Source organism: Mesoplodon bidens (genome assembly GCF_964165515.1).
Source record: "Mesoplodon bidens genome assembly, contig: HAP1_SCAFFOLD_454, whole genome shotgun sequence".
Lineage (NCBI taxonomy): Eukaryota > Metazoa > Chordata > Mammalia > Artiodactyla > Ziphiidae > Mesoplodon > Mesoplodon bidens.
In genome coordinates, this window is record NW_027671390.1 from 65,847 (window position 1) to 88,914 (window position 23,068).

At 37.2% G+C, this 23,068-nt stretch overlaps 1 long non-coding RNA gene across 1 annotated transcript in view; it reads left to right on the forward strand.

Moving 5' to 3' along the window:
- The window catches only part of LOC308611476, a 30,982-nt gene that overhangs the window by 7,658 nt on the left and 256 nt on the right, over positions 1-23,068 (forward strand). Inside the window, exon 2 of the long non-coding RNA XR_014014910.1 lies at positions 10,307-10,403. This is a non-coding gene — a long non-coding RNA (uncharacterized lncRNA). The remainder of the gene's footprint in view (positions 1-10,306; positions 10,404-23,068) is intronic.

Below are 23,068 nucleotides of genomic sequence, written 5' to 3' on the forward strand. Positions count from 1 at the left end.
GGCATTTCTCTTAATGAAAAATGTTAACAGTAGAATCCTTGAGGGAGAATCTGAAAACATTGGATTTCTATAACAATAAAAACTTGAGTCCCAAAGTACAATGAGAAATAACAATAATGAATAAATAGGATAAAGAAATTATATGTAAACTGGCATACATTCCAGGCGATGATCAGACTCCTGCAGAAACCAGGGCTTTCTGGCCTTTAATTCCCCTTGGGCAGAACTGCAGCGCCCCTGTCCCCAGCCTTCAGCCATCAACTCCAGGACTACAGAGGCAGAGTCCTGGCCCTCAAGTCAGGCTGCCTCACTGACTTGAATACCCATGGAAAAGGGAACATTGATCCTGACCTGAGACACAGCCCTCAGATGTTTGTAAGCTGGAAAGTCTGCATCAGACTTCCTCCTTGCATCTCTCTAGGGTGAACTAGGGAAAACAAAACATCACAAAACCCTTTCCCACAGAAGTAGTCTGGGAAAACACACATGACGATCTTGGCCTTGGTGCCAGGTGAGGCTGATATCACTAGAGCACACCTTCTCCTGGGTTTGGTACCAGAATCCAGGGCCCTGGTGGGAGGACCTGGGCTCTGCCCTGGGTTCCATGGACACAGACAAGCAAGTGTGATCTCAGCAACCTTCAAGGACCCAGATGTGAGAAAGAGGCAATGAAGACACGATGGCTGCTTCAGGGTGGCTTGGTGTCAGCCTAGAACAGCTGGACTTCATAAGGAATAACACACTGTGGAGGGAAATAATAAAGAATTTATAATAGGAACAGAAAATAGTTTTATTTGAGCCAAGCTGAGGGCTATAATCTGGGAGGCAGCCCCTCAAAAGGCTCTAAGGAACTTCTCCACTGAAGCATGGTAGTCTTATACTTTATCAGAACAAAGAACATACATCAAACATGACAGGGGTCTATTCCTTAAAGATTTCAAAAGAGACAGATTGAGTACATATATAGTGAGACAGTAGGATCCTGGTACGTGGGAAAGGAACCTCATCTTCGAGAGGGTGTTAACATGGGCATCATAAGAAGGGAGTCATTTATCCTTCTTTGTGAATCAGACATTTCTTTTCCTTAATGGTTAAAGCAGATGTGCTGTGTGTGTTTGACAGGCTCTTTCAGTTCACACAAAGTTTACACTGAACCATGTATAAGCCTAAATGATTTCCCCATACCTCATTACGTGAAAAACTTCTCCCTCAACACTATTATTTTGGGCTTGACTAATCTTGGCGATAAACCGGACCCATAATACCCTCAGCTCTCTAGGCCGCTCCACCTGCAGATCCTGCTGTATCCTCCCCCCAGGGCACAGCACCACAAGAGGGTGTCAGGTGAGGGGTTTGGGACTCAGAGAATTGAGTCCCGAAAGTGTTTCTGTTTTCCAAGATAAATAACAATACAGTTTGGATTCTAAAAATCATCCAAATAAGTGACAAAAAAAAAGCTAGACCAACAGTGAATCACAGCGTTTTTCATAAGATAAATGAATGTTATATAATGAAAGAGTAAATAGAGCCCAGAGGCTTTAATATGTAAAATTAAAATGGAGTTCAGTAGTGTTTAAAATACATCTAAAGGTCATATTTATGAGCTGCAAGTCCAGCTGTATTCCACAAGAATTTAGGCAAATGCATGAAAGATGAGTTATGAGTAAAGCACTATCCCCAAACTGTGGGTGTGGGGAAACTCATCCTAGCACTTTGTGCAGAACTAATACATTGCAACCATACCTGGTTTCAAAACTGATATTTTCTGCAACTAAAAAGGCAGAAAGAAGCTAAATAAGCTACCTATCCCCTCTTTGCCCTTCAGTTATTAATTAAGACTCCTATTTCTTCCTCTCTTATCTATTTTTTTAAATTCCAATTTCAAATGCCAAAATATTCAGCTATTATATATGTTATTGTTCTCTTAATTTAGTGTCTACACAGCCTGAAATTTCTTTTTAATTTCCCTATTATATAATTAGTTTTATATTCATCAATTATGTGATATTTCCAGCAGGTACTGAGCTTTTATGCTCCAAATGTATGCCCTTCCATACTTTAACGCACATAAATATACTTTATACTTTTACATCAATTTAAAAGGTAATCTATTGAGTGCAAGTTCTGTCTTCAGCATTTTGTTGGGGTCAGCAGTGGGGAGTGAAAATGTAGAAGAAGGAAAAGACATGGCTTATTGTTCTCAAAAGAAGTTACAGAGAAACCTCTGACTTCCTTATCAAAAGGAGACCCATTTCTTTTTCAATGTCTTTTCTTTTTTTAAAAAAAATATTTATTTATTTATTCATTTATTTATGGCTGCATTGGGTTTTCGTTGCAGTGTGAGGGCTTCTCATTGTGGTGGCTCCTCTTCTTGCGCAGCATGGACTCTTGGCTCATGGGCTTCACTAGTTGCAACACGCAGGCTCAGTAGTTGTGTCTCGCGGACTTAGTTGCTCCATGATATGTGGGATCTTCCTGGACCAGGGCTTGAACCCGTGTCCCCTGCACTGGCAGGCGGATTCTTAACCACTGTGCCACCAGGGCAGCCCTCAATGTCTTTTCTATTGTCTTCAAATCTATCGGGCTTTAAAATGATTTGTGTGTGTGTGCTCATATTCTGACTGTCTCTCACAGCAGATTGTGAGTTCTGTGAAAGTGAGGCAGGAGATAGATGGGCCCCAGGGTAAGCAGCAGGAGTTCATTCCCTCTGGACAGAAACTCCAAAATATCAATAACAGGGCAATCGAGAAAGGAGGCTGTGCCCTGCCCAGATATGAGATAAAAGACTAGATGTTCCTCATTCTCGTAGTCAAGGAGACTTTCCCAGCTACACATGTGCAGAAGGGTTCCTTGGAGGTCAAAAAGGGAGAGGGCACCACCCCATAGTAAGTGATGTCAACTACCCATAGGCCTCTTCGCTAGAATCCATCTTGGCTAAGAGATGCACATGAACACGGGAGGACCCTGAGGTATACCAAATATGGACTCAGAACCAAGCAAAGCAAGATGATTGGTCAAAGGAAACCTGGAAGAAATTCCCCATAAAAGTGATTCAAACTACCAAGTGAGCGCAACTCTCTCTCTGAGCCCGCCCATGTGTCTAGCCCCATGTATTCTTTGTCCTCCTAATAAACACTTTACTTGTTTCACTACTTTCCATCTCTGTGGAAATTCATTTCTACACAGCAGACAGGTCAGGAACTTGTCACTGGCCACTAGTCCCTGGTGGTCTAGTGGCTAGGATTTAGTGCTTTCACCGCCCCGGCCTGACTTCAATCTCTGGCCAGGAACCAAAATCCTGCTTCAAGCAGCTGCAGGCTGAGGCCACCTGAGATGAAAACAGGGGCAATGTTTATCTTGTTTAAGATCATGTCTTGTTAAAAAACAAAGTTCAGCTGACTAAATTTGAAAATCTGATTGGCCTTATTTGATGCTTTATGAATTGGGCAGCATCTCATCTAGTAAATCGAAGGGCACTTTGAGAAGTTTTACAGAGTGGAAGGTTTTTATAGAAAGGAGGGTGGGCAAGAAAGTCATTAGCAAAAGAAAAAAAGGTTATTTGGGACCAGTACTATCTTCTCTTTGTAGGGAAGGGAAGCCTTGAGTTTATCATGCAGATTGCCTCTTCTTCTTGGTTTGGGGGAGATGGAGAGGGCCCCTGTGATAGATTACCACATTGGTGCTGACCAGAAAATTCCAGATTTCAGAATTAAGATAACATTTCTGGTGAAGGTCGAAATTGCAAGTAGGTTAGGTATTAAATACATGCGTGGTATCGTGGGCTTCAGCACAAATGAAACCATTTTGTGTCAGTGGTTTTCCTCCTTAATAGTCCCTAATTCAGAACTAGCAGAAACACAACAAAGATTTGTGAAAAAGGAAATGAGTGCCTAACTCAATTGGTCAACTGGTATAAAGAATGTGGCATAAGAATAAGAAGATCTAGAGAGCAGATGAAAGAAGCTTTTGTTTATATTTTTAAAAGGAATGTCTTCTGTGTTTTCAAATTACTGCAAATCTAATCAGCAATGTTGATGTGACTCTTAAAAATGATGCTTTTTGAAAGGTTAGAGAAAGGAAAAACAAGAAAAAAATAAGGATGTTTGGCATTCTGGATGTTGGCTAAATGGCAATTTAATCACTAAGAACATATTTTATTCTATTGTCATGATATATGGGTAATGTATGTAAAGATATATTTATATGTCATACATAATATATATTTCCTTTTAATCACCCCTATTGGGGTACAATTTACATACAACTAATAGCACTCATGTTAAGTGTATAGCACAGTTAGATAAATTTTGACAAATATGTACAGTTGTGTAATCACTACCACAATCATGATACAGAAAATTTCCATTACCCAGAAAGTTTCCTTAGGCTGCTTTGTGGTCAATCCTCACCTTCGTACAAAAATGATATGATGATTTGCTTTCAGTGACTATAGTTTTCCCATTCTCAAATTTCCATAAATAGAATCTAACAGTGTGTCTTTGGTTCCTGTTTTCTTTCACTCAGCATGTTTTGAGATTCATCCATGTTATGTATATTAAGATTTCATTCCCCTTTATTGCTGATGTGAATTACTCATTCACTTCATGATGAACATTTGAGCTGTTTACAGTTTGCAGCCTTAACCTTTATGAAACCATCGGGATTTCCATTAGAATTCTTTAATTTCTTACCCAATTCAACAGTATGATTTGAAAGTTATCAGAAACCTGCACTTGTCAGAAAGTCTTTAGTATGAATCTTCCTGAAGATGAAGCATTTTTGCAAAAGCATCCATGAATGATAAAAAGACTTAAAAAGACACAGTTAAAGAGCTGGTTAAAATGCAATTGACAAAAAAAATTTGTTTACTTCTGTAACATACAAATTTGACATATTCAAATTTTAGAAATTTTATTTAATTTCATATAACATAAGAATATCTATATTAATGATATTTAGTATAATCTAAATGGATAACCTAAGAAGGTTGTAGATACATTTATCTCTAATCAATTGACAGTGCCTCCCATAACATACCAAATCATCCTAATTAGTTTAATATCTCTCTTTGAGATGACTTAGGGGTCCTCTGAAACATCCCAAAGGTATCTAGAGGTCAAAATATCTTTCATTAGGATTCTATCCTTGAGAAGTTTATCCAAAATGTTAAAAAGTTTCAAGACACTTGGTCAAATAGGATTACAGATCACTGTGAAACAATGCTTATGCATTTAAGCAAAGTTACAATGAAAGATTTTAAAAGCAAGTACAGAAAGTTATAACAGATTATTTAAAAGGTAAAGAAAATTTACAATCTTAATCAAAAGCAAATCAATATTCCAAGAAAACTTTTTTCTCTTAACAGAGAGAGAAAAAAATTTTAAGTTTTTGTACCACTTTACTTTTAATCTTAAAATTCATTTACTCCATTAAATTCATTCTAATCTTAGTGAGTCCTGACAACACATAGAATTTCTTTCTAAAGATTACTTTTTCCCCAGAAATCTACAACTTTCTATATTCATATTAACTTGCCCTTTATTTTATTTCCTCTTTAGAAATAACCAGCTTTAAGACAAAATTACTTCCTTTTTCTTTAACAAAATAAATTCCTATTCTTCATACCTTCTTTTAATGAAAACACACATCCTATTACCCTGTATACGAAAATGTTCTCATTATTTCTAGTGGCTTTAATTACATATTTAATTAGAATTCTCAAGTCTTAAAAACCTAAATTCCTAGTGAAAATTAAGAAGTAAGCAATTATGAGCTGTTCTTTACATTAGCATTCTGTAGATTGGCAAATTTATAAATAAATGCTATTTATAATTTCTAAAAATATGTATTTCTTATGGAAAATGTCTCAGTGTGACACCAAACATATTTATTAATAGTCTTAAATATCTTTACTTTCTCTGTAAAAGGAAGCCAATGTTTAGTAATTAATATTTCAGTATATTATTTTATTTGGAAAAGGCCTCGATATTCAATGAATTCTCATCATTTAGCTTAATTTCGTTAAACTCTAAAATTTCAAGTTACTAAAACTTCCAGAAAAGCTATTTTTAAGTAGACATTCCTAAAACATAATTATTCCCAGAGTTCACCTAAAAACTCTTGTCTCATTTACTTCTATTTTATTCACTTGTTCTCAAAAATTATGTTTAGATTACCCAAGAAAACTTTATGAGACATTAGACCAAGTCAGCCATTATCCCAAATTTAATATTGAATATTTTTCAGATCACATGAATCTGAAATTCATTCAAGTTAGTTTCTTTTATATTTCTGAGAATTTCTGTAAGTGCTTAATTTCCTTTAAGTCAATTAAATAGAGCTCATTTACAAACTAACTTTGATAATACCATCCAAAGGAAAAGAGATATATTTATAATGTACACATGGACATACATACATTCCAGACAAACGAGATCTCACAGTTTTCCTGCCTGAGTTTAAAAAGGACTCTTCTCCCTTTTTCCCCCTCAGTCTCAGGAATTGGCAATGGTATACACAAGAGTGAGTGAGAGTACATTAGAGCCCAGGGTAGAACATTTACATTTCAAAGGCACAGGGAGAAAAATGTAAGTTCCTCCTAGTAAGATTTGTTTCCTTCTGGTCAGAAGAGTGAAGAGATACTTTTAACAAGCCAGCTTTTTCATATGCAAAAACAAGATTTAGAATGTCAAAAAGTGCCCCATCTGGGGCATTATTCTCCAGAGGCTAAAGAACACTGTGACCACATGATTTTTAGAAAAATATCCCCTTCTCCTTTTCATGGGTATGAGCCCACGAAACTAAGAGCTAAGAATTTCCCAATTCTGCAAAATACACCGTAGGGAATATAAGATGAAACAGAGCTCTGATTACCCATTCTCAGTTGTTTATGGCTGGTAATCTTAAAATCTCAAACAAACAAACAAATGTTGTCTCTCAGGGTTTCAAGCTCCTCAGCCCAAAAGGGAAAATCCCAACAAATGTTTAGCCACTGACAGACCCAGATGGCTAAGAGAATGAATACCCTGGTATTATCACACACAAGTTCCACTACTTACTAGAGAAATCTCAACCAGCAAAGCATGCGTCTTTTTCCCTTTACCACAGAAATCAAAAGTGCCATGGGCCAATGATGCCTGCTCAGTGGCAAGTGTTCAGGGCCATCTCTGAGACAAAGGTGCTCAAGCAGCTGCTGAGTCGTATCCATGAGCTGCCACTGGTCAGGGGCCAGTGTGCTATGGTTGAGATGCCCACTGGGGATGGTGGCCCCTTCATGGTTGCCAAAATTATTGCCAAACGAAACACAGATTCACTCACCCAATGCAGAGCAAAGCCAATCTACTGATACCAGTTGTGGTGAAGGAAAGTACAGTGTTTATTTGCAGGATGCGAAGCAAGGATAACAAGCAGCTAATGCTCAAAAGACCCAAACTCCCTGAAGACTTTTGGGCAAGTGTTTCTAAAGACAACATTAGGAGTGAGGGTCTCAGGGTGAATTATCAGTTCATGGACATTCTTTTGATTAGTTGGTGGAGAGGTGACAGGGTGATGTCTTGGGAACCTTAATCATCAGCCTTCTTTTTCCAACCAGTCTGGGACCTATATGCTTGTGATCAGCACGTAGTCAAATCCTCCATCAGGTGGAGAGCCTTAGTGTCTACAAAAAACACTCATGGGTCGTGGTCCAAACGTGGGTTGGAAAAGAATTTCCGGACACAAGGCAGAATGTAGAGAAGATAGAATTTATTAGAGGAAAGGGTCTCTGCCAGAACAGCAGGCTGACTTCCTAGTAGTCTGGGGGAGTCGACCCCAAACATGTGCTATTGATCAGTTTTTATAGCCAGAAATCAAAGGAATGGTTCATGGTGAAAATTTCATTTACTGATTGGTCGAGGCACATATCCTTTCCTTCTATAGAGTGGCAGTGGGACAGGGAAGATGCCTTTTCTTATTTGGGACAGGTCTCATCGCCCAGCTGGGCTCAGGAATTTCATAACCATCACAACATGGTGGGGAGGGCAATTAAGGGTCTGATAGGGGGTGTAACGCTGACACTTTTTCAGAGAGGGTTGTCCTTTGTCCTTGAAGCACCATTGTCCTTGGAGCACCACATCAAGGATATGTGTCAGACTGTTATCTATATCCCTTGAGGAGAAAGGGATAGAGACAACACTGTTTTTCAATCTCTTGTTACTTTTCTTGCTTGACTGCTTTTCCTTTGTTTCTGAATTTGGTCAGTTCTATAATCATTAACTGCTCTTTGGAAATCAAGGGAGGCCTAGGAGACTAAAGCTTTGTTCTACAAACAAGAAGCAGGGAACACTTTGAGTCTGTCACTGGGAAAGCCCCACAGGATTCTACTCAGTTTCACAATCATGAATAAAGTTGTTTCTATGAACGTTCATGTACAAATTTTGTGTGGACATATTTTTCTCATTTAAATTCCTAGGGGGTGAAATTAGGGGGTTGTATTAATGCCAAACTGTTTTCCAAAGTAGTACATCATTTCACATTTTCTTCAGGAATGTATGAGACTTCTGGTTGTTCTCCATCCTTACTAACATTTGATGCTACCAATCTTTTTAATTTTAGTCATTCTAGTAGATGTGAAGTTATTTGCATTGTGGTTTTAATTTTTCTTTGATGACTAATAATGCTGAACATTTTAAAATGTTGCTTATTTACCATTCATGTATCTTCTTTGGTTAAGTGTCTTATTAAATGTTTTGCCTAATTTAAAATAAATTGTTTGTCTGCTAAGTAGTGTTTTAGTAAAAGCTGGAGAAGAAGCAAGTTTGGCTGGATTACAGAAAACAAGGGGGAGAGTGGTAGGAATGAGGCCAAGAGAGACATGGGAGAAGGGGAGAAGAGATCAAAAAGGACTTTGAGGCCTTGGTGAGAACTTTGGATTTATTGTAATTAAATTGAATTCACTGGACGATTTTGAGTCTAGAGTGGCACAATCAGGCTTAAATTTTAAGGGACCACTTTGGCAGCTCTGTGAACAGGCCAGAGGAACAGGAGTAAACACAGGATAGACTAGGAGGTTATTGCAGCAGTCAGAAAGAGAGAAACTGGTTAGCTGCAGTTCTGAATGACCTTTCCCCTCACTCTTGTTCCTGACATTCCAAACTGCATAATTTCAGATGTGGAAGACTGAGAAATTTCCTGGATTTTCTCAACAGAATATTGACTTACTCAAGGCCTTTAAGTGGAACACACTCTACTGAGGGTTGAGAGACAGCTGACAATAGTGGCTTGCTCAGCTTAACTCCGTGGTTATGGTTGTTAGTTGTGGTTGCAATATTATGGTTGTGTGACTCTTTGGTTAGTATTCACTTTCTCCATTTTGGAATATACGTTTGATGAGGATGGAAAAATGATCTCTGCTTTGAACTGTAGCCTCAGTTTGAGCACAGTGCCTGCCAATTAGCATTTAGTCAATGGGTTTTTTTGTAGGGGAGTGAATGTGTGTATGTGTGAGGGAGAGAGAGAAGAGGGGCAGAAACAGAGAGGGGGAAGAGACAGCCATAGGGACAGGGGAACAAGTCCATATTGCAAAAGAACAGGACAATATTTTCTGTGAGTAGAATGCTCAGAGCCTGTGTACTGTGTTCTTTTCTACTTTCTCAGGTTAGATTTATCACTTCATCAATTTTCTTTATCTTATCCAAAATGAATCTACATTTTTTTTTTCTTATAAGTATAAAGAGAAAGATTTTTGGGGGGGGGAAATTTTTAATGTCTCACTACAATTCAAGTACCATACATGTCTCTTTCTATTATTTGTGTATCTTGAAAATATACCAGCATTATTGTCTAACACAAAGGAGGCACTAAATAAAAGTTTTTCTTTGAAACATTGGTACTATAAATTATAAGAGACAGGAGCCATGTTTTCACAGCTCTGTTTCTTGAGCACCCAGCCCAACGGTATTGTGGAGATGCAATAACAATCACCATGAGCACAGGTCACTGCTGACAAAGGGACTTGCTTTCTCTCTAAACCATTTGACTTTGTTGGTGCCCAGGGCAGGATGCTCCAAAATATGCCTCAGTGGAATATTACTTTGAATTAAAGTTACTGAAGAAATGACTGATGCAAGAGAGACACACTGACCTTCCTATCTGTCTCCATGAAAGCAGGAAATTAATATCTCATGTGAATGGTGCCCTCCCTCTACCAGGAGGTAGAAAGACATCATTAGCACCAGAGATAGGGAATGCAGGGTGAAGAAGGCTGTATAAACCTTGTTACTTCTTTAACTCAAGAAGGTTGGCAGGGACATTTCTTCCTCCTCAACAGCTGACAAGACAACCAGGAGGCTGGCTAAACCCTGCTTCCCACCACAAGACTGCTGCAGCTGAGAGATCCTAGGACACATGACAAAGGCCAGCAGAAGGTAAAAGTTCGTATCTCCTCAACTTCCCAGGCCTGTAAGGTCTGGTGGGCGGGAAAGTGCTTAAGAGTCTCCTTTTCTCTCTCTCTAAATTTAGATTAGCAGAAGAAAATACTTATGGAGCAAGATCCTTGTGACATAGAAAATCTGGTTTTTGGAAATGAGTAATCTCGTCTCAGTTTTTCTTAATCCTTTCCTCCCAGAGAGAGTCACTGTTTTTCTTTGTCTCTGTCTCCTGAGTCATGTTTCATAAGAAGAAAGAACCATAGGGCAGAGTACAGGCATAGGCCCTATAAGCCTGCTGTTGGAGACAGCCTCACAGACTGGTGAGTTAACAGTTCTCTCCAGTCCAGTGCCTATTAAGACAAACTTTGCTGTCAGTCCTCTATATAAAAACTGGATGAGATTTTTCCTTCCGTATTTTTCTATGTCCTGAGAGTTTGGCTTTTTGTCCAGTGAGAATATTCTCTCTGGTCTCCACCATCTGGATGGTGTATTTACTGGGGTGCATCTGGTAACCAGTTGAATTGACTGGGGTTCTGAGACACAAAGTCATAAACAGCACACTCTAGTCTTGTTGTGCCAGCTGTCAGAGGAGTTTGTCCTAAGGGGACCCAGTCCATAAGGGGCCTTTGTTGTTTCAACCTTCATTACCTTGTAAGTGTTGGAAAAGTCCCATTCCAGCAGCATATGCCTGATGTCACAGATTAGGAGGTTTGGGATCAGAGGTGCCTCAAATTCCCAGGAGAGACCAGGGACACAGTTTGCATTATACCACCCTTACTGCCTGTGCAATGAAGGCCTTTGCTTTCTTAGATTATCCTTGGAAATGAATTTTCACATTATAGGGGCTATACCATCCGTGCCCTCTCCATCTGAAAGTATGCTTATTTCATCCATGGTAAGGATTTATTCTAAGCCTGAAAAGTTACCTCTGGGTCGTTCCATAAAAAGCCTTACTGATTTGAGTCACTATTTGAAATTAATGAAAGGTCTTACTCCTCAATGGCCAGATGATGGATCCTTTAAATTTGCTGTATTTAAAAGATTACCTTTTTGAGAGCTCTCATCATAAACAGCTGTCATATTGGTATTTATGGAAGGATCAAATTGAAAGGAAAAATAATGTATAACAGCTAGCCTTAGGGAATCGTTATTAAGATGAAATAACAGAAATTAGACTTAAAGATCCAACGTGAATTCCCCTTTTTAAGAAAAATTTTAAAAATTGCCCCATCTCCTCAGCAATTCCTTAGGCCCTCCTACAAATAATTAGGAAAAGATCAGTTGGAAGCCAATATTCAAGAGCTAATAGAAACAATTATCTTTGTCTTCCAAATCTCTACAAAACCAGAAATGCAACTTAGGAACAAGTCAAGGCCCATTTATCTTCACCAACCCTGAAACCTATTCCTCTCAAATTCTTGTAGATATTATAAAAGTTGAGGATAATTGGAGCAAAATTGTCCTGTACTTAAGAAGAAAAAGTTTTTAAAATAATACTTACCCTGAGACTTATGATAATAGAAAAATACACTCCAAAACTCACAGAAGAAAATTTACATTTTTTTCTCTGTCCCTTAAAGTTATAAATCTTACCATGTTTTTGAAATGTAAACACAGCCACATTGCCTGAGACTGAGCCCAGATTATCTCAATTGTTAGAACCTGAAACTAAAATTTAAAGAATAAAAAGGAAAGAGGTTTTTTTTAAACAAAAACCACCAAAAAACCCCTCTCTTGCTCCAACTCTAAATCACAGTCTCCTTAAAATTGTTTATCAAGGGCAAGTACACTTAAAGGGCAAGAAGACTTAAAAGTCTTCTCCATAACTAATAAAAGACTGTAGCTATCTGAGTAAACTTAATTTATTCCAACAAGCAATCTAAAAATTCTCAAAAATATAACAAAAACGAATACAAATGTTTTTCAAATTCACATGATCTTGGATAATTTTTGGTAAGTAAAATCTAGTTCAGGTTTAATGGTTTAATTAATACAGACATATCTTAAGAGTTATCAGCATTAAGTATAATAGCTTTATGCTATATAGTTTTACTAAAAGTCAAATAAGCTCATGTTATCTCTTTTACAAAATTTCTCAGAAAACAGTAATAATAATAATAATTTAAGATGATGGCTAACACTACTTTAACATCTTATGAAATTGTCATGAGTAATCTGAGTGATTGTTAAGAACAAATTAATTAAATAGACATAAGATAAGAATTCTTTTAGGTAAACTTTTTTTAGCAATAATTGTTTTTGCTATGTCAACTTAAATAGTTTTCTAAATGTCTTTGATAAATTGTACCCTTAGAGTTTTGCTAAGTTAAATTAAATGAATTAAATATCTAGATCATTTCCAACTAAGACAAAATACTGAAATATTAATTGCTGAACGAGTCTAAGTTTACCTACTTTTGACCTCTTATTACACACTAAATATGTTTGGTTCTATTAGTAAACATGTCTTGTGCTTCATTAAAAGCTTGTAGTATGAAGTAGAATATGTTTCTAGAAATTATGAAATGTATTTATAAGTTTGCCAAGCCACAAAATACTTACACAGTTAATAATTTTTAACTTTATCTTTACAAAAAAATTAAAGCTTTGAAGGAATAAGAATTATAAATTATATATGTGGTTAAAGCTACTAGGAATTATAAGGAAATTAGAATATGTTTTGGGGTAAGAAAAAGTGTAAGCTATGGAGATGTTTTTGTTCATGTAAAAACTTTGTTAAGTGATTTTTGTCCTAAAGCTGGTAACTTCTAAATGGGAAAGAGAACAAGGGACAAATCAAAATGGGCAGAGAAAGTTGTAAGAGGCTTGTTAAAAAGGAATCTTTAGAAAGGAATTTTATGTGTAGTCACGTCTAAGATTGGAATGAATTTAATAAAGTGATTCAGTTTTAATATCCAAAGTAAGCTGGTAGAAAATTAAAATTTGTTTTTTTTCTCTTTTTGCAAAATTTTCTTAATTATTGGTCTGCTCTTAATGAGAAATTGTAAACAAAGACTTTTTTTACATTTAATGTAATCTGTCTAGCAAAACAAATATTGTACATTTTGTCTTGATGAGTCTTTGATAATTTTGAAGAAAAACTGAGTGCTTTCAATATTAAAAGAGCTAAGTCTTTTTACACTATTTAACTATCTGTATTTACATGTGAATCTTTGTCACTTTGATTAAATTGATAACTAAATATTAATTCACAGTGACATATGATCATATTTGACAAAGTGTTTTAAAACATTTTTATTTTTGAAAAAGTAGATTTTCCCCCAAGTCAAATTCTAAATGAAGTCTTATTGACCTGGAAATAATGTTCAGGTTTTCCAGAGGCCCCTTGGAACACCCTCAAAGATTTGTTTTATCTTATTAGAAAAGAGAGCTATGAAACTCATTAGGCTTATTTGGTATGTTACTTACATGGGAAGCATTGCTAAATAAATGATCATCAACTCTAGGTTATATCATAAGGGTGAATGTTATTAATATAAATGTTCTCGAAAGTATATGAAATTCCTAAAATTGGATATGTCCTAGTATAATGTTATCAGTCATAATTCTAGTTATTATCTTAAATGTTTTGTGTCACAGAGATAAATTTTCTTGTCAATTACATTAGAATGAATCAAATTTTTAGTAATGGCTATTTGTCTTTTATTACTTAGACAATGGTTTTACTCAGATGCTTTTACAAAAGCTTCCTGAAAATGTGTTTCATGTTCAGAGAAATTCATGGAAAAGGATCTAACAAGTATTCTAGAACACAAGTTTCTGATGAATTTCAAATCATTACACTGAACTGAGTAAGAATTTACAAAACACTAATGGAGAAATTGACGGTTTCATAAAACTTCTAACAAAAGATCAAACAAAACAAGAATTAATTACATGGGACTAAGTAAACTGAAGAAGATGGTTATAATATTTTATGATTTTAAAGATAAATTTATTTAGTTTATTTATTTTTGGCTGCATTGGGTCTTTGTTGCTGTGTGTGGGCTTTCTCTAGTTGCAGCGAATGGCAGCTACTCTTCGTTGTGGTGCATGGGCTTCTCATTGCAGTGGCTTCTCTTGTTGTAGAGCATGGGCTCTAGGTGCATGGGCTTCAGTAGTTGTGGCTTGTGGGCTTTAGTAGTTGTGGCTCATGGGGTCTAGAATACAGGCTCAGTAGTTGTGGCACGTGGGCTTAGTTGCTCTGCGGCATGTGGGATCTTCCTGGACCAGGGTTTGAACCCATGTCCCCTGCACTGGGAGGCAGATTCTTAAACACTGTGCCACCAGGAAAGCCCCATTTCATGATTTTTTTTTTTCGTGGTACGCGGGCCTCTCACTGTTGTGGCCTCTCCCGTTGTGGAGCACAGGCTCCGGATGCGCAGGCTCAGCGGCCATGGCTCACAAGCCCAGCCGCTCCATGGCATGTGGGACCCTCCCAGACCGGGGCATGAACCCGTGTCCCCTGCATCACAGGCAGACTCTCAACCACTGCACCACCAGGGAAGCCCTATGATTTTTAAATTTGAAACATTGCTGGTTTTATTTTTTTTAAGTTTTGTTTCTCCAAATGTAGGAAAATTTGTTTTTCTCTCTTAAGCTTAGAGCAGTTTGGTAAATTATACCCATGTAAGCAAAATTGAATCATTTGTCTTTTTCTCTCTACCCGATTCTTCCAGAATTCAGAAGCTTTCAGTGAACATTCTTGTTTTCTTGGCAATATAGTTATTTGCATAATTTCAATAAGAATCTGTTCTCCTTATAATAGCACATAATTGCAAACATTGCTTATATTACTAAAGTTTTGCCTAGAATGTCATATTTGACAGAGATATACATAAACTTAGGTTTGACCAAACAGCTTTAAGAAACTAAGGTTGACTTCATGGAGCCAATAAAGCCCCTTGGGAAAATAGTGTGGTACCTTGCTTAGAGTTCCCAGCAGCCTTACTAGTTGAGTAAGGAAGGTCACTTCCTGGCAAATGCAAGAACCTCAGAATATTTGGGGGACATTGAGGAGAAGAATTCACCCAAATCTATAGATGTCAAATGATTGGCTTGGCTTCTTAGCCTCAAGGGACTATTAAAAGTTTAATCTGGAGATTCCTTATAAAAAGTTCCAGCAAAGCAGATTTAAAAGAGCCTATATGGGAGATTTTCCTCTAACCCTGGAGATATTCTGCAGAGATAGTGGTTGACCAGAGGTAAAGCCTGAAGTCCTTCATGAATTTCAATCAAAATTGAACTTTAAGAAGCCAGAATTCCTGACAGTGACATTCAGGAGAGAGGGTAGAGACAAAGATGACAGAGTAGAAGGACGTGAGCTCACCTCCTCTCATGAAACCACCCAAATCACAACGAACTGCTGAACAACCATCAACAAAAAAGACTTGAACATACAAAAAAGACACTCTACATCCAAAGACAAAGAAGAAACTACAACTAGATGGTAGGAGGGTTGCTTTCATGATATAATCAAATCTCATACCTGCTGGGTGGGCGAACCAGAAAGTGGAAAATAATCATCATATCACAGAGGTTCTCCCACAGGAGTGAGTGCTCTGAGACCCACGTGAGGCTCCTCAGCCTGGGGACATGGCAATGAGAGGAGGAGATCCCAGAGCATTTGATCTTGAAGGCCAGTGGGACTTGAGGGCAGGAGCTCCACAGGATTGGGGGAAAGAGACTCCACTTTTGGAGGGTGCACACAAGGTTTCATGTGTACTGGGACCCAGGGCAAAGCAGTAACTCCATAAAAGCCTGGGCCAGACCTACCTGAGGGTCTTGGAGGGTCTCCTGGGGAGGAAGAAGTTGGCTGTGGCTCACTGTGGGGGCAAGGACACTGGTGGCAGAGAACCCAGGGAATATTTTTTGGTGTGAGCTCTCCTGCAGGTCACCATTTGGGCACTGAGACCTGGCCCCACCCAATAGCCTGCAGTCTCCAGTTCTGGGATGCCTCAGGGCAAACAACCAACAGGGTGGGAACACAGACCCTCCCAGGAGCAGACAGGCTGCCTAAAGTTATTCTGATTCCAAAGCCACCTCTAAACACCACTTGACACAACCCTGCCCACCAGGGGGAGAAGACCCAGCTCCACCCACCAGTGGGCAGGCACCAGTCCCTACAACCAGGAAGACTGCACAAGCTCCTGGACCAACCTCACCCATCAGGGGGCAGGCACCAGAAGTGAGAGGAGCCATGATCCTGCAGCCTGAGGAAAGGAGGCTACAAACACAGAAGGCAGAGAAATGTGTTCCAGATGAAGGAACATCATCAAACTCCAGAAGAACAACTAAGTGAAGTGGAGACAGGCAATCTTCCTGAAAAAGAATTCAGAGTAATGATAGTAAAGATGATACAAGTAACTGGAAAAAGAATGGAGGCACAGACCAAGAACATAGATGAAATTTTTAACAAAGATCTAGAAGTTTTAAAAAACAAAGGGAGAGAAACAATAACTGAAATGAAAAATACTCTACAAGTAATCAATAGCAGAATAAATGAGGCAGAAGAATAAATAAGTGAGCTGGTAGACAGATTGGTGAGAATCACTGCTTTGGAACCGAATAAAGAAAAACAATGAAAACAAATGAGGACAGTCTAAGAGACCTCTGGGACAACATTAAATGTGCCAACATTCACATTATAGGGGTCCCAGAAGGAGAAGAGAGAGACAGAGGGGCTGAAAAAATATTTGAAGAGATAATAGCCAAAAACTTCCCTAACATGGAAAAGGAACAGTCACTGAAGTCCAAGAAGCACAGAGAGTCAAATACAGGACAAACCCAAAGAGGAACATGCCAACACACATGAATCAAATTGACAAAAATTAAAGACAAAGAAAACATTAAAAGCAACAAGAGAAAAACAACAAATAACATACAAGGAAACCCCAGTAAGGTTATCAGCTGATTTTTTTCAGCAGAAACTCTGCAGGCCAGAAGGGAGTGGCCCAATATATTTACAGTGATGAAAGGCAAAAACCTATGACCAAAAATACTCTACCTAGCAAGGTTCTTATTCAGACCTGACAGAGAAATCAAAAGCTTTATAGACAAACAAAAGCTAAGAGAATTCAACACCATCAAACCAGCTTTACAACAAATGCTAAAGGAACTTCTCTAGATGAAAAAGAAAATGCCACAACTAGAAAAAAAAGAAAATTATGAATGGGAAAGCTCACCATTAAAGGCAAACCTACAGTAAAGGTAGGAAATCATCCACTCACAAATATGATATCAAAACAAGCAATCATGAGAAGAGGAGAGTACAAATGCAGGATATTGGAAATGCATTTGAAATTAAGAGGCCAGCAACTTAAAACAACTTTTCGTATATATATATATATATATATATATATATATATATATATATATATACACTCTGCTATATCAAAACCTCATGGGAAATGCAAACCAGAAATCGACAATAGATACACAAAGAAAAAGCAACCCAAATGCAACACTAAAGATGGTCATCAAACCACAAGGGAAGAGAACAAAAGAGGAAGGAAGAAAAAAGAATTACCAAAACAAACCCAAAACAATTAACAAAATGACAATAAGAACATACATATTGATAACTACATTAAAAGTAAATAGACTAAATGCTCCAACCAAAAGACATAGACTGGCTGAACAGATACAAAAGCAGGAACCATATATATGCTGCCTACTAGAAACTCACTTTAGATCTAGACATCCACACAGACTGAAAGTGAGAGGGTAAAAGAAAGGTATTCCATACAAATGGAAATCAAAGGAAAACCAGAGTAGCAATAGTCATATCAGACAAAATAGACTCTAAAATAAAGACTGTAACAAGGACCAAGAAGGACACTGCATAATGATCAAGGAATCAATCCAAGAAGAAGATTCAACAATTGTAAATATATGTTCACCCAACATAGGAACGCCTCAATATATAAGGCAAATGCTAATAGCCATAAAAGGAGAAACTGACAGTAACACAATAGTATTGGGGGATGTTAACACCCCACTTTCATCAATGCACAGATCATCCAGACAAAATCAATATGAAAACACAGGCCTTGAATGATACATTAGACCAGAAGGACTTAATTGATATTTAGAGAGCATTCCATCTGAAAGCAACCGAATACACATTCTCCTCAAGTGCACACGAAACATTCTCCAGGATAGATCACACGCTGCGCCACAAAGTGAGCCTTGGTAAATTTAAGAAAATTGAAATCATATGAAGCACCTATTCCAAACACAATGCTATGAGATTAGAAATCAACTACAAGAAAAAAACTGTAAAAAACACAAATACATGGAGGCTAAACAATATGCTATAAGCAACCAATGTATCACTGAAGAAATCAAAGCAAAAATTAAAAAATACCTACGAATGAAAACAAAAACACGAAGATCCAAAACCTATGGGATGCAGCAGAAGCATTTCTAAGAGGGAAGTTTATAGTGATAAAATCTTACCTCAGGAAACAAGAAAAACCTCAAATAAACAACCTAACCTTATAGGTAAAGCAACTAGACAAAGGAGAACAAACAAAACCCAAATTTAGTAGAAGGAAAGAAAACATATAGATCAGAGCAGAAATAAATGAGAGACAAAGAAAACAGTAGGAAAGATCAATGAAACTAGAAGCTGGTTCTTTGAAAAGATAAACAAAATTGATAAACCATTAGCCAGCATCATCAAGAAAAAAAATGGGGAGAGCTCAAAGCAATAAAATTAGAAATACAAAAGAAGTTACAATGGACACCACAGGAATACAAAAGCTCATAAGAGACTACTACCAGAAACTATATGCCTGTAAAATGCACAACCTAGAAGAAATGGACAAATTCTTCGAAAGGTACAACCTTCGAAGACTGAACCAGGAAGAAATAGAAAATATGAACAGACAAATCACAAGGCCTGAAATTGAAACTGTGATTAAGAAACTCCAACAGGGCATCCCTGGTGGCGCAGTTGTTAAGAAACCACCTGCCAAGGCAGGGGACACGGGTTCGAACCCTAGTCCAAGAAGATCCCACATGTCACAGAGCAACTAAGCCCGTGGGTCACAACTACTAAGCCTGCTCTCTAGAGCCCACGAACAACAGCTGCTGAGCCTGCATGCCACAACTACTGAAGCTCACGTGCCTAAATCCCATGCTCTGCAACAAGAGAAGCCACCGCAATGAGTAACCCATGCACCGCAATGAAGAGTAGCCCCCGCTTGCCACAACTAAAAAAAGAAAGCCTACATACAACAACAAACACCCAATGCAGCCAAAAATAAAATAAATAAATAAATGTATTTTTAAAAATTTATTAAAATTTATTTAAAAAAAGAAGCTCCCAACAAACAAAAGTCCAAGATCAGATGGCTTCACAGGTGAATTCTATCAAGCATTCAGAGAACACTAAACACCTGTTCTTCTGAAACTATTCCATAAAATTTCAGAAGAAGAAACATTCCCAAACTCATCCTATGAGGCCATAATCACCCTGATACCAAAACCAAACAAAGGTACTACAAAAAAAGAAAAAAATAAGTCAATATCACTGATGAACATGGACTCAAAAATCATTTACAAAATACTAGCAAAGTGAATCCAACAACACATTAAAAGGATCAGACACCATGATCAAGTGGGATTTATCCCAAGGATGCAAGGATTTTTCACTATCCACATATCAATCAGTGTGATACACCACATCAATGAATTCAGTAAAGTCACAGAATACAAAATTAATACGCAGAAATCTCTTTCATTCCTATACACTAAAAACAAAAGATCAGAAAGAGAAATTATGGAAGGAATCCCATTTACCATCACATCAAAAAGAAAAAATACCTATGAATAAATCTACCTAAGGAGACAAAAGACCTGTACTCTGAAAACTCTAAGATGCTGATGAAAGAAATGGAAAGTGACACAAACAGATGGAGAGATATACCATGTGCTTGGAATGGAAGAATCAATACTGTCAAAATGACTATACTACTTAAGGCAATATACAGATTCAATGCAATCCCTATTAAATTACCAGTGGAATTTTTTTTTTTTTAGATTTTTTTCATGTGGACCATTTTTAAAGTCTTTATTGAATTTGTTACAATATTGCTTCTGTTTCATGTTTTGATTTTTGTTTTTGTGTGTGTTTTTGGTTGCATGGCATGTGGGATCCCAACTCCCTGACCAAGGATTGAACCTGCATCCTCCTCACTGGAAGGTGAAGTCTCAACCACCGGACCGCCAGGGAAGCCCCCACCAATGGCATTTTTCACAGAACTAGAGCAGAAAATTTTAAAATGTGTATAGAAACACAAACCCCCAAATAACCAAAGCATACTATGAAAGCAAAATGGAGTTGGAGGAATCAGGCTCACTGTCTTCAGACTATATTACAAAGCTACATTAATCAGTATGGTACTTGCACAAAAACAGAAATATAGATCAATGGAACACAATAGAAAGCCCAGAAATAAACCCACACAACTATGGTCAATTAATCTATGACAAAGGAGGCAGGAATATACAATGGAGAAAAGACAGTCTCTTCAATAAGTGGTGCTGGGAAAACTGGACAGATACATGTAAAAAAATGAAATTAGAACAATTTTCTAACATCACAGACAAAAATAAATTCAAAATGCATTAAAGACCTAAATGTAAGACTGGATATTATAAAACTCTTAGAGGAAAATCCAGGCAGAACACTCTTTCACAGCAGCAATATCTTTTTGGATCCACCTCCTAGAGGAAAGAAAACAAAAACTAAAATAAACAAATGCGACCTAATAAAACGTAAAAGCTTTTGCACAGCAAAGGAAACCATAAACAAAACAAAAAGACAACCTACAGAATGGGAGAAAATATTTGCAAATGATGATACTGACAATGGAATAATCTCTAAAGTATACAAATAGCTCATGCAGCTCAATATCAAAAAAACAAACTACCCAATCAAAAAATGGACAGAAGATCTAAACAGACATTTCTCCAAAGAAGACATACTGATGGGCAAAAAGCACATGAAAATCTGCTCAACATCGCTAATTATTAGAGAAATACAAATCAAAACTACAATGAGGTATCACCTCACACCAGTCAGAGTAACCATCATCAAAACGTCTACAAACTGTAGACTACAAAAATGTTGGAGAGGGTGCGGAGAAAAGGAGTCCTCCTACACTGTTGGTGGGAATGTAAATTGGTTCAACCACTATGGAGAATATTATGGGATTCCTTAGAAAACTAAAAATAGAACTACCATATGATCCAGCAATCCTACTCTTAGGCATGTATCTGGAGAAAATTATACTTCCAAAAGATACATGCACCCCAGTGTTCAGTGCAGCACTATTCACAATAACCAGGATATGAAAGCAATTTAAATGTCCATTGACAGATGGATGGATAAAGAAGATGTGGTACATATATACAATGGAATATTACTCAGCCATAAAAATGAGTGAAGTAATGCCATTTGCAGTAACATGAATTGACGTAGAGATTATCATACTAAGTGAAGTAATTCAGAGAAAGACAAATATCATATGATATCACTTATCTGTGGAATCTGAAAAAATGATACAAATGAACTTAATTACAAAAGAGAAACAAACTCACAGACTTAAAAAACAAACTTATGGTTACTAAAGGGAAAAGGTATGGGGAGGGATAAATTAGGAGTTTGGATTCACATATACACACTACTATATATAAAATAGATAATCAACAAGACCCTACTGTATAGCAAAGGGAACTCTACTCACTATTCTGTACTAACCTATATGGCAAAAGAATCTGAAAATGAATGGATATATGTATATGTATAACTGAATCATTTTGCTGTACACCTGAAACTAATTCAACATTGTAAATCAACTATACTTCAATATAAAATAAAAATTAAATTAAAAAAAGAGATTAAAAAAAGAAGTGTCTTCCAATGCAAGGATCAGATCAAAGAACATGAATGGAATATTCCTACTGGGACGATTAGGAGGATAACACATCCTTGGTAGGTGCAGAGCCTGTTCACTTATCCTCTGACTTTCCTTGTTCCCTTTCTCCACTACATCCTATTAAGCAGACAAAAACTTTGAGAAAGCTGCCTCTTCCTTCACCAATGCCAAGAAGGACAAACTCAAAGAGCCATTTTCTGTCTGTCTTCCTCTGATGTTGCTTCTTCATGTTTGAGCTATTGGGAGGAGAGAGAGGCAATAAATTCTCTTAATAAAAGCAAAAAATAAAAATAAAAAATAAGCCTATATGGTCAGTCACAATCCTTGCTATACTTATATAAATAAGACCAAGTTTATTGAATCTAGACTTATTTTGCAAACAAATTTGTCTTAATTTGGCTATCTTTGATAGAAATGAGGGTGATTTTAGAGAGAAAAATTATCTCTCGATAGAAACCAAAATACATATTGTGGATATTAGATTCTAGTGCTATTAATTTTCCTTGAAGTTTTGTTAATTACCTGAAAACTGGACTGTATCCTGAATTTTGCTAGTTTCCTCCACTACCTGACTACAACTCTCCAAACTAGTGTTTCCAAATTTTCTCCCACCCTTTTGACTTGGAATCATTGAAACTAAAACTGCCTTTTTTTCTGAAGTCCTGCATACTGAAGGTAGATATCTTAATATAAACTTCAGAGAAATCTCCACAG